General features: G+C 38.5%; 1 pseudogene; it reads right to left on the reverse strand.

The window, feature by feature from the left end:
• Positions 1–11652: 11652 nt before the first annotated feature.
• Positions 11653–12852, reverse strand: LOC121033937 (40S ribosomal protein SA-like; annotated as a pseudogene).
• Between the last annotated feature and the right edge of the window lie 661 nt (positions 12853–13513).

Here is a 13513-nt window from a genome sequence, read left to right on the forward strand (position 1 = left end):
TGTCAGCACAGAGCCCGACGCGGGGCTCGAACTCACGGACCGCGAGATTGTGACCTGAGCCGAAGTCGGCCGCCTAACCGACTGAGCCACCCAGGTGCCCCCTTTTTTTTTTTTTTAAAGTAAGCTCTACACCCAGCAAGGGGCTTAAACTCATGAACCTAAGGTCAAGAGTCACATGCTTTACCTACTGAGCCAGCCAGGCACCCCTAGATATTTTATATCAGACTATTGTCTCAATCTGGAATGCCCTTCCACTCATTATATAAATTCTTTATAAATTAAAAATACACACACACACACACACTACATAAGTACATTCTTATTATAAAAATGGAAATAGTATAGGGCTATATATATAAAATATCTTTTCACCATTAATGTTAAAAATTCTTTATGTGTAGAGCATTGACATGCCAACTGAAAAGCTAAGTTTCCCAGGTTTCCTTGCAGCTGTGTAGTCACAAGACACAGTTCTGCCAATGAGACAGAAGTTTACTGGGAAACACTTTTGGGAAAGCTGTTTTTTCTCTGAGAAAGAGATAAACACATGTGGAACACATTTATTTTTTTTATCTTCTTTATGACTAGAATTTGGAGATAATTTGGAAGTGAGTGCAACAACAATCTTGTGAATGTTAGTAGGGGAGGCGTACCTGAGAGATGGTGGGATCAAAACTAGGAAGAGCCTAGGCCCTGGATTTATGTGATCATAAATGTTTATGTTAATGTTCCTATTCTAGGCAGCTACATATTACATACTTCCAGCCTCCCATACCAGACCCACCTAGAGATAGTGTGTATTTTTTGAGACCCATCTATATTCATACCACATTAAATTTTTATCCAAGGTTTTTTTTCCCCAAAATTGGATTATATTATATATATAATATATATATATTACTCTGAATCTCCTTTATTGTATAATATATACAATGTATTATATAATATATAATTATTATATATTAATTATAAATTTATATTCTAAATATTAAATATTAAATTATTTATTAATGTATTTAATAATTATTAAATTATTAATTGATTAAAATTAAATGTTATAAATTAATATTATATATTAATTATAAATTTTATATATTGTATGTATATGTATGTATGTATATATATTATATATATTCTATTGTGTATATGTACATATATTATATATATATAATTCAATATATATATTACTCTGAATCTCCTTTATTGACTTAACAATATGGTCTAGATATCTTTCCATGGTCAGTACAAGAGGAGTTATCCTTTTTTAAAAATTATTTTAAACAAAAGACATTTTTTTCTTTTAAAAGTGACACTTGCTTATTCAAGCTATACAGAAAAATTTCAAGTAAAAAGCAGCAAATGTCCCTAAATCCCACTATTTTTAAATAACCAGTATTATTGTTGGTGAGCATGATTCCTATCAGCTCTCCCTGAAAATACTGGGAATTGTTCTCTTACACTACCACCTCCATGTACATGTGTATACACATTGACATGCATGCACACACATACAAATACACACAAATATAGACATGAATATACATACACACAAATACACATAGGAACATGCATGCAAACACAACACAACACAAAATGACACAAACACATGTAAATATACACACCTGCTCACATGGGAGAGTGAGAGAGAGAAACTTACAAAATCAGAACCTATCAAAAAGTGCTTAATTTTAATTGAATTAAACTGAAAAACTATTAGAATACCTTTAGAAGTTATGACTAGGGCACCTGGGTGGCTCAGTCGGTTAAGTGTCTGACTTTGGCTCAGATCATGATACGCAACTTTGGCTCACGTTTCATGGGTTCAGGCTCCTTGTTGGACTCTGTGCTGACAGCTCAGAGCCTGGAGCCTGCTTCAGATTCTGTGTCTCCCCCTCTCTCAGCCCCTCCCCTGCTTTTGCTCTCTCTCTGTCTCTCAAAAAATGAATAAATGTTAAAAAAAAAATTTAAGAGTTATGACTAAAATTGTTATAGAATACCAGAAAGCGATACCCAAAATTCAAACCAGATATCATTTTTAATGCCCATAAAAGTTATAGAATTAATAGCAGAAATAGTTGAAGCCAGAACATCATATTAATATCTTCTTTTGCTAAAGAATCTGTATATTTAGCATTATAAATTATAATATTTAACAGATTTATTAGATTAACAATGTAGCCTTGTGATTCCAATTTAAAATGTAGAATTGAGTAATTGATTGATTTTTTTTTTTTATTTAAAAAAAAATTTTTTTTTCAACGTTTATTTATTTTTGGGACAGAGAGAGACAGAGCATGAACGGGGGAGGGGCAGAGAGAGAGGGAGACACAGAATCAGAAACAGGCTCCAGGCTCTGAGCCATCAGCCCAGAGCCTGACGCGGGGCTCGAACTCACGGACCGCAAGATCGTGACCTGGCTGAAGTCGGACGCTTAACCAACTGCGCCACCCAGGCGCCCCGAGTAATTGATTCAAATTTATTAATTTAAGTAGAAATTTTACTGTGTATATAATAGTATTAGAACATTTAGTGGACCTTAAGTTTCACCATATTTTTAAGTTTAACTAATTTAGTTCATAAGAATGATTTAATTACTTGAGAAGGTTTGTATTACAGACAATCGAAGGACTTAAAAGAAAGGCAACATATTAAATTTATAAACCCTGTTTAAAACATTTCAAATAAATTTAGATTCTGTGTCTCCCTCTCTCTATGCCCCTCCCCCGCTCTCACTCTGTCTCTGTCTCTCTCAAAAATAAATAAAGATTAAAAAAAAAGGGCACCTGAGTGGCTCTGTCGGTTAAGCATCCAACTTTGTCTCAGGTCATGATCTCATGGTCCATGAGTTCAAGCCCTGCATTGGGCTCTGTGCTGACAGTTTAGAGCCTGGAGCCTGCTTCAGATTCTGTGTCTCCCTCTCTCTCTGCCCCTCCCCTGCTCTTGCTCTGTCTCTGTCTCTCTCAAAAATAAATGAAGATTAAACAAAAATCTTTAAAACATTTAAAAAAAATTAATTGACTGCATTTGAGAGTGTGACCAAATATGAATTGAAGGTCATTAAAAGTGAAAGTACAAATCTGCTAGACTTATAATGGCATAATGAGATTTGTAAGCTGAAGTTAAATGCTTAAGGAATGAAATTAGATTCTGTAAATAATAAACTGATTATTCAGTTTTAAAACCCAAGTAACTTCTAAACTGTCTTTTCTGTGACCATAAGAAAACTCACATTTATGTAAGAAGAAAAAATAAATGAAGCAAAACTTAAAGAAATGTCAACTTTGGATAACTGTTTCTTCAGTTATCTTATTCAGATATCTTCTTCTTTTTTTTTTTTTATTTATTTTTGGGACAGAGAGAGACAGAGCATGAACGGGGGAGGGGCAGAGAGAGAGGGAGACACAGAATCAGAAACAGGCTCCAGGCTCCGAGCCGTCAGCCCAGAGCCTGACGCGGGGCTCGAACTCACGGACCGCGAGATCGTGACCTGGCTGAAGTCGGACGCTTAACCGACTGCGCCACCCAGGCGCCCCCAGATATCTTCTAAAATTAAGACAAAAGACTATGAAAACCATTAAGGATTTGTAGTCATTATGTTTTTATTGTTCTTTAAAATTATGTGTTAGTTTTAACATTGAAAATGTTTCTGCTATGAAATATAATAGTTACCAACCATGCCAGTGTGCCTGGGACTGAGGGGTATACTAGAACTCACGGCTCTCTGTGCTAAACCCAGTAACCTTGGTCACTCTAATGGAAGGCATTGTAGCATAGGTGCTAAGACTATAGATTGTTACTAACACCTGCATTTGAGACTTGAATCTTCAGCTTATTTTCTATTTATCCTGGGTAAATGGCTTATTTTCACACCTCTGTTTTCTCCTCTCTGAAGGAGGAGAATGTATTCTCATTGTAACTCAGAGGGAAACCTTCACAATGTCTGGAGCCCTTGATGTCCTGCAAATGAAAGAGAAAGATGTCCTCAAACTACTTGCAGCAGGAACCCACTTAGGTGGCACCAACCTTGACTTCCAAATGGAACAGTACATCTGCAGAAGGAAGAGTGATGGCATCTGCATCATAAATCTGAAGAGAACCTGGAAGAAGCTTCTGCTGGCTGCTCATGCCATTGTTACCATTTAAAAACCAGGTGGTATGAACATATCTTTCAGGAACACTGGCCTGTAGACTTTGTTGAAGCTGGCTGCTGCCACTGGAGCCCCTCCTTTTGTGGGCCGCTTCACTCCTGGAACATTTGCTAACCAGATCCAGGCAGCCTCCCTGGTGTCTTCAGGAGGTTACTGATAGCAGGGCTGACCACCAGCCTCTCACAGAAGCGAACAAACAAACAGTGAATATCCCAAAGGATTATTATGAAAATTAAATGAGTTACTATATGGAAAGCACCTACATTAATACCTAGAGTGTGGTAAGCACTAAATATATACTAACTGCTATTGCAAGCTCCCACAGAAACATCAATTATTGGACAGGTCATCTTTATTCTTCATTTTATTTTTATTTTTTTTAAAGATTTTTTTGTTTAAGTAATCTCTACACCCAACATGAGGCTCGAACTTACAACCCTAAGATCAAAAGCCGCATGCTCTACTGACTAAGCCAGCCAGGTGCCTCTGTTCTTCATTTTATTATGTACTAAGCTGGTGCATGTCTTTTGTCTTTTTCCCCCCTCATTATTTCTTCCTAGAATATATATGCATGGTGGAAGGAGAAGAGCCATCTTGGTATAAGAGGGGTTCATGAGAATCATAGCTACATACTAGAGATGCTAGAGCAGAAAGCTAATTGGATCTTTAACAGCTCCTTGGAAGAATAAAAAAAAAAAATAACACCATAATTTGTTTAAACGTTTGTTAGGTTTCCTGTTATACACAACTGAAAATAATTCCTACTGTTACAAACCATTCATTTAATTTTTAGTAATGAAAAAATGTGGAGTATTTTAGTAGTTCTCATGTCATTTTGAGTTGGGGTCAAAAAATCCCATTTTTGAGATTTGCTCCAATATTGATATATGTACTACTGAAAAAAGCAGGATACTGTTTCTTCTTTGATGGTGAAAAAAAAAAAGTTTAAGAAGTCAGGTCACCATGATCAAGAAAATCTTGCCATCTTCAATGGTAATTACATGAGTCAATGGGGAGAGCCACGGTAGGGGAGAGAGAAACTGGTAATGGGCTATTCTCCATACAAAAATGGGCATTATATTTTGTGTCTTTCTGCCAGGCATTCAAATGACCATTTTCAAATTTTTGAGAATGAGATGTTCTTAAAAATTATTTTCTTTTATAGTTTTCTGTTGCCTACTGTTTTATAATATGCATAGTGAGATAATAAATTTGAAAACAGGTAATTAAAACAAGAAAGCATAAAATAGTTCAACTCCAGAGAAAGGACTATGGCCAATATTGGTTTGGGATTGAGAATAAATCTGTACCCGTTGTTGTTATTCCTAAATTAGAGTTGCCTGGTAACTCTACCCAGCTGTTAACTAAGCACTTAGGCAGCCACAGTCATTAACTCTTTCAGGTCCCCAGGATACTATTTAGTTATTGCTTCAATTTTCTGTACTAAGCCGACTAATAGGCAATGTCTTAAAACATTGAGAATAACTGGTTCATAATATATTTTATCCTCTTTATGATTAGATGGAAAAAGCAATTCTAATTTAGTTCCCTGTTCATTTTAATTTGGGTTAGCAGATGTTCTATGTGTACTGAAGTCAACTATTTAATTTGCATTATAGAAGAATATAATAGCAATTTCTCAGGGTTTGCATGTGTGTGTGTGTGTTTTGTTATAGTGTGGTTTTAATTTCCTCCAAAATGTTGCTATAAAAATAGAATACATTTTATTTTCTAATTCGCGAAGAATATCCCAAGAACAAAATTGGGTTCGTAAAATTCAAGCAATATTTTAAAATTAGATTTGTTTGAAGAGGGAATGAGGGAAATAGAGAAAAAAGTACAGCAAGGGAAAGAAGGAAAGTAAAGAGAACAGTGAGGCTCTCAGCTTGCCAACAAGGATGTGGATCCACTTTGAGAACAGGTTTGTGGTAGGTGGGGGGAGCAGTTCACATGGAAAACATTCCTATTTCTAGTATGATATTGCATTTTATAAACTTATCTTCCATATATTCTTTTGTGTATATTAAGGAGGATTTTTGTACAAGCTACCATCTGAACAAATGGAAGGGAAGGTACATATCAGTATTTCAGTTTGGTAATTGTAGGTTTCCCAAATCTTATTTAATCAAAAGTAAATGCTTGCTTGCTGTTTTAAGCTTCTAAGTTTTGGGGTAATTTTTTATGTGTTAATAGATAACATATCATAAGATTGTCTTGATGGAGCACCTGGGTGGCTCATTTGGTTGACCATCCTACTCTTGATTTTGGCTCAGGTCGTTATCCCAGGGTCGTGGGATCAGGCCCCACATCACGCTAAGCATGGAGCCTGCTTAAGATTCTCTCTCTCTCTTTCTCTCCCTCCCCCTCTCTCTCTCTCTCTCTCTCTCTCTCCCCTTCTGCCCCTTTTCCCCATTCACGTGCACTCTCTCTCTCACACAGAAAAAAAAGAGCGTCTTGATGACTACATGAGAGCAAATGAATAATACAGATTATCATTATTAGCTTGTTCTATCAGAACTTTGGTCAGGAAGTAACTTCTTTCATATAGATTGTACCTATTCTGTTGACAAGCTCAATTTAAAAAAAAATTTTTTTAATGTTTATTTTTGAGAGAGAGAGACAGACAGAGTGTAAGTGGGGGAGGGACAGAGAGAGGGAGATGCAGAATCTGAAGCAGGCTCCAGGCTCTGAACTATCAGCACATAGCCCGATGTGGGGCTCAAACTCACAAGCTGTGAGATCATGACCCGAGCCAAAGATGGACGCTCAACTGACTGAGCCACCCAGGCACCCGGACAAGCTCAATTTTTTTATGTTTTGATAACTTTCAGTTCTTATTTTAAATTTCCCCAAATTCTCTCATCACTTGTAAGTTAGAGGTTACAGACGTTTCTACTTTCACTTCATATTGGAAATATATGATTGGCAAAAATACATTACTGGATCTTACAATAAACATAAATTACATCAATAAAGTATTCAACTATTCTCTAAAAACTGTATATAGATGAATCCCCCGAAAATAGTTTCTGGCTTGTATGCTAAAAAGTCACTTTAGGAAAGCCTACATATTCTCTGTAGGGGTTTGATTAAAGTGTGGTTACTCTATAATCTGCCATATTTGGGACTATTTTTCAAAGGCCACTGAGCCTTATCAGTAACAACTTCATCTTTACATCCTCTGGTGAATAATGGTTACAAGATAGTATTTTAATTGTCTAAGGCCTAGATCTCAAACTCAATTCCTTTAGGGGCTGAGCACGTCAAGAAGATGAATGGGGTGAGCTGAATGGGGAGCTCAGGTCCTCCAGGAGCCACAAATACTCAACTCACCTCAGTGTCCTCACGCAGGCTTTCAATGCTGGGTTACCAGATTCTTCTAGCTTCAAGAGAAGATGGAAATCTTGGTTTTTATTTATGTTTTTAAAGAATTTTTGAGAGAAAACTCTCCATATTTTATATTTTTTAAAGTTTATTTATTTATTTTGAGAGAGGCAGAATGTGAGCAGAGGAGGGGCAGAGAGAACAGGAGAGTACCAAGCAGGCTCCATGCTGCCAGCAGAGGCCAACACGGGTCTTGATCTCATGAATCTGAGATCATGACCTGAGCCAAGTTTAAGAGTTGGGCCCTTAAGCAACTGAGCCACTCGGGCACCCCCAAACTCTTCATATTTTAAAATATTGTTGGGGTGCCCGGGTGGCAGTCAGTTAAGCATCCAACTTCAGCTCAGGTCATGATCTCACAGTCCATGGGTTTGAGCCCCGCATCGGGCTCTGTGTTGACAACTTGGAGCTTGTAGACTGCTTCAGATTCTGTGTCTCCCTCTCTCTCTGCCCCTCCCCACTCATACTTTGTCTCTGTCTCTGAAGACTGAATAAATGTTAAAAAAATTTTTTTAAATAAATAAAATATTGTTTCATTTGTCTTAAACACTTGCAAATGGAATAAGATACATCTGTGAACTGTAGTCATTTCCCCGGTATCAAGAGATGAGAGGGAAGCTGAGTGTATAGACTGCAAAGTTATTATTTTGTGGACAAAACCTCTATCTACTGGAAGAAATGTTCAGAAGCTCGTGTTACACATACTTCCAGGTGTTGGATACATAATGCATGGTTTCTATAAAGAGGCTAGCTCTGACACTGCATCATCAGACAACTACAGTGTTTAAAGTCTTCTCATCAAGGGTTCTCATTCATACAGACAAAGTAGTTTAAATTTCCAAGAAAGACATTTCTCCCGTGCCTATAATCACTTTCCTGTGGATTCACAGTGGCTGGTGTTACGACACAGCTGTTTAACCAGCTGCAAAAACAATAAGTGGAAGCCATCTAGAAAAGGTCATCTGTCAGTTGGTTAGCACTGATTCATCATCATAAGGGCCAGGAAAGCTGGGGGTCTATCATCATCACCTCAGGAATGTCAGCAACTTGCAGGACCCAAAACAAATGTACTCTACTTTTGACCTTTACTCTTCACTCTCATAATGTTTGTTACTCTATCTAGCATAGCTGCTCATGTAAAATGTGCATCTATTGTCATAATCTCAAGAATATTACTTCATTTTATTTTTTATTTTTTTAACTTTCATTCATTTTTTGAGAGATGGAGAGAGACAGAGCGTTAGCGGGGGAGGGGCTGAGGAAGAGGGAAACAGAATCTGAAGCAGGCTCTAGGCTCTGAGCTGTCAGCACAGAGCCTGACGTGGGGCTTGAACTCATGAGCCATGAGATCATGACCTGAGCTGAAGTCAGACACCCAACTGACTGAGCCACCCAGGCACCCCTAAAGAATATTATTAATGCATAATTACATGACAAGAGCTACCTTTTGAATTGTTGGAAAATGAGAGAAGATGACATCTTTAGCCTCTTCCAGGTTGGCTCATGTTCTGCTATTTCTACCCTATGTATTGCTCTTCTTATAGCTACCTTTTTGGACCTGTTGATTACTGGCTATTGAAAAGAATCATACAGAATACTTTGTTTTTCTGATAGGTCTGTTGGGTAAGATTTATTGCATCCTAATTTTGACCTGGAAAATATTCTTTCCCAATTAAACTGCAAAGAGAATGGTTCCATTAACTGTATACATTACTCATTGTATAAAGTGTATCTTCAGGATGCCTGGGTGGCTCAGTTGGTTAAGTGTCCAACTCCAGGTCATGGTCTCGTGGTCTGTGATTTTGAGTCCCACATTGGGCTCTGTGCTGACAGCTCAGAACCTGGAGCCTGCTTCAGATTCTGTGTCTCTTTCCCTCTGTCCATTCCCTACTCACTCTCTGCCTCTCTCTCTCTCTCTCAAAAATAAACATTAAAAAAATTTTTTTTAAGTTTATTTTAAAAACTTAATAAGTGGTCAGACTTTCCTGGGCTGCTATTGATAATAAAATGTTGAGCAAGACTCTAAATTAGTAATGTCAATCCAAGTGGAAGACAATTGATCGCTAACAATACTTACTTTTATATATAGGAAAAAATCAATAGTTGTATCTGTTTTACATATGGTACACAATGGGCATTCTTCATCAGCCTATAAACAAAGATTAACACATTTAATATTAGCAATTCTTTAAAGAATTGGAATATTTTGTTAAAAGCAAGATTAAGCAATTTGTATTCAGTAAATGGTGAGTCCATTGTATTTCTTTTGTCTTCTGAAAGAGAATTGCAAAGTACATGTGAAATAGTCTCTCCCAGTCCAATCCTCCTGCATATGACTCCTATAAACTCTGGGCAAAAATAAACAACTAGAGGTATTGGAAACTAAAAGCAGGTAGAAATTGGGTCTACAGTTGGAAGAGGAAAATTGCACTGAGTGAGTTTCTCCATTTTTAAAGACTCTCAGCTTGAGGACAAGCCCTAGAAGGGGTAGCTAAAACCCCTGTGCACAGAGATAAGTGCATTGGCTTGAAGAACCAGAGGACAGAGTTCAGAGGGACCACAACAGCAGGACAACAAAGGGGAACATCCTGGAAAGGAGAAAGCCTGAGAGGGGAACCCCAAATTCTGTGTATGAACTCTGCCCAAATCTCTGGTTGGGCCCTAAACTATGCATACATGGCGAAGGCTAGCTGAGCAGCCCAGGTAAGGCTTAAAAAAAAAAAAATTGAATAGTGATTTCAGATGTACACCCACTGCAGGGAAGACAAAGTTTGAAGTTTGGTTCCACCCAAGTAAACTGCCTACTAAAACAGAGGAATGGGACCAGAATGGGGTCACATGCCCCTGTCCTAAGTGCAGCAGAAGTCAGGGCAGTGATGATTTGCCATTTTCAGTCTTTTTATGGGTAGTAGATTGCGCTAGAAAGGATGCAGAGGGTTGGTTGGAAAGCAGATAGATAACGTAGAGGGTCTATAACTTTACAAAATTGAGAGAGTCTAGTTGAGGTAACGGAAGCAATTCAATTCTGTTGTATTGAACTAGGAAACTTGAAAAAAAAAAGACAAGCTTAAAAATTTATTTAATGTAAGTTTTATGTGGTATGGGAGCCTTCATAAGGAAATAAAGACCCAGAGAAATAACTAGACTTGTGTACTTTTATGCTAGGTTTGATGAAGAGTGGCAAGTCAAGGAGAAATGGAATGTTACAGTTAAGGAATGAGTGCTGTAAACTGGGGGGAGCCCTGCAAGGCCTGTTGGGATTCTTCTTGTCTCCCTTTTGACCTTGGCTCCCTTTAAAATTTGAACCAAGGGGCGCCTGGGTGGCGCAGTCGGTTAAGCGTCCGACTTCAGCCAGGTCACGATCTCGCGGTCCGGGAGTTCGAGCCCCGCGTCAGGCTCTGGGCTGATGGCTCGGAGCCTGGAGCCTGTTTCCGATTCTGTGTCTCCCTCTCTCTCTGCCCCTCCCCCGTTCATGCTCTGTCTCTCTCTGTCCCAAAAATAAATAAAAAAACGTTGAAAAAAATTTAAAAAAAAAATTTGAACCAAATTTTAATCCACTATATGGCAATCATACCTGCTGTATAATTTAAAACTTTTTATTGTGAAAATGTCAAACATCAACAAAGATTGATATTATGAATTTCTGCATATCCATTATTTGACTTTAACATTTGTCAACATATTGTCACTATTGTTTTCTTCTGTATTTTAAATTTTATTTCCCCTGAAATTTTAATTTAATAGTTGTAAATGTACATAAAAATGGAAAGGATAGTATAGTGAGTACCCATATACCTTTCACCTAAATTTACTAATCACTAATATTTTGGTATATTTGCTTTACTTCTCTCAAATATTTATATATATATGTATATATATATATATATGTACATATATATATGTACATATATATATATATATACATATATATATACTCTCTCAAAAGTGTGTGTCTGTGTGTGTGTGTGTGTGTGTGTGTGTAGTTTCTTTTCTAAAACATTTGAAGGTAGGCTGCAGAGAACATTATACCTTGCCATTGTATCAGTTAACTTTTGTTTTATTTTATTAGAAACTGTTTATTTTCCATCAACTTCATTTCCATTTTGTTTGCCTTTGTAGAAGAACAGCTTAAGACTACTCAGTGGTTGTTCCTGCCCATTCAGTGACCTGAGCAGTGGAAGCTGCAGACCGGTCTTCACTGGCAAGCTCAACACCCCAGTCTTCAGTGGGGAACTGCTGAACAGGCACAGAGGCACCTGCACACCTTCAGACCAGTCCGAACTTCTGGGTGAGTAGCGATGAACTCAGGAGCTGGAGCAGTCCATTCACCTAGAAATTCCTCCTTGGTCACAGCCTTTTCAGTGTTGGCCTGCTCTTCCTTTTCAATCTCTTCAGGATCCCATTAGAAGTAGAGCTAAGGTATGACCTCCTATACGTATTCATGGGAAATGGTACCTTGCATGCGCAGAACTTTCTGGGCCAGCATCCACCACATCAGACCCACTGAGTGAGCTCCCTTGCTGTTGCATGGGGTGACAGTGTCCATGTAGCGCAGAGGAGAGTCTGTGTTACACAGAGCAGTAGTAGGCGGGTCAACATAAGATGCCTCTGTGAGAGGCTGGTGGTCAGCCCTGGGATCAGTAACCACCAGAAGTCTTGGCTCCTGGAAGGCTGCCTGGATCTGGGTAGCAAAGTGGCCAGCAATAAGAGTGGCTCTAACAGAAGCAACAAACTTCAGCACAGCTCGCTGGCCAGTATTCTTGAATGATATGACACTGACATCAGCTGGACTTTCAATGGCAGTAATGGCTTGAGCTGCCAGCAGAAGCTTCTCCCAGGTTCCCTTCAGATTTATGTCGTAGATACCATCACTTTTCCTTCTGTAGATGTACTATTCCATTTGGAAGTCAAGGTTGGTGCCACCTTAGTGAGTTCCTGCTGCAAGTAATTTGAGGACATCCTTCTCCTTCATTTATAGGACATCAAGGGCCCCAGACATTGTGAAAGTTTCCCTTTAACTTACAACAGGAACACAAAACAACACCATACGGACCCCTCTCTGGGTAGCGCAAAAGGCTGTATCAGTTAACTTTTACTATAAATCACCTGGCGTTTTAAAATAACCATTTATTTTTTTGCAATTCTGTGGGCTGGCACTTTGAATAGTGCTTAGCTGTGGTGTTTTTTCTCTGCTCCATGTGGGTTTGTCTGGGCTCAGTCACACATTTGTGATCAGTTCGCATGTTGGCTACAGAATAGCTGGTTCTTGATGCCTTTATTCCCATATCTGGCAGTTAACTGGGGCCTCAGTTCTCCTCTAGGTGGCCTTTCTTTCTCCCGTAGGTCACACTAGTCTTCTTACATGGCAGTGTCAGGGCAGGGTTCCAAGAGGAAGAGAGCAGAAGCTGCAACATCTCTTGAAGCTAAAACTCAGAAGTCACACAGCATTACTTCTACCATATTCTGTCAGTCAAAATAAGCTAAAGACTGGCTGAGAATCAAGAAATGAACCTGTTTTCCCTCCAGAATCCCTGAAGGACTCACATTTCAGAGATACTAAGAATTAAAGTATGGTATTGAAAACAGAGGGGATCGTGAAGTCAATATTCAGAGAGGGAGGTTAGACCCTTGGTTCCCCTCCAGTGCACCAGGAACTATTCCCAGGAAGTGTAGGTTTTATGCACACCATGTGTGGTAGAGGGTGGAGGTGGAGAACAGAGCTCCTTAAACCCTTGGAATTCCTTGAGTAATACAAGTGACTTATTATTCATAATAAGTCCTTTTGGATATGCCGGGAATTTATGTTAGCAAGGTGACTTAGGGTGGGACCCCTAGATAGCATCAGGAGATGGCTGGTCACCAGAGAAAACAAGTGATTAGAGGATTGGAACTTTTAGTCCCACTCACCACTCACCATTCTCCAGGGTGGGAAGCAGGGGCTGGACATGAAGTCTATAAAAACTCTTGAGTCACAAGATTTG

Source organism: Herpailurus yagouaroundi, unplaced genomic scaffold (genome assembly GCF_014898765.1).
Source record: "Herpailurus yagouaroundi ecotype Mexico unplaced genomic scaffold, PumYag 159, whole genome shotgun sequence".
NCBI lineage: Eukaryota > Metazoa > Chordata > Mammalia > Carnivora > Felidae > Herpailurus > Herpailurus yagouaroundi.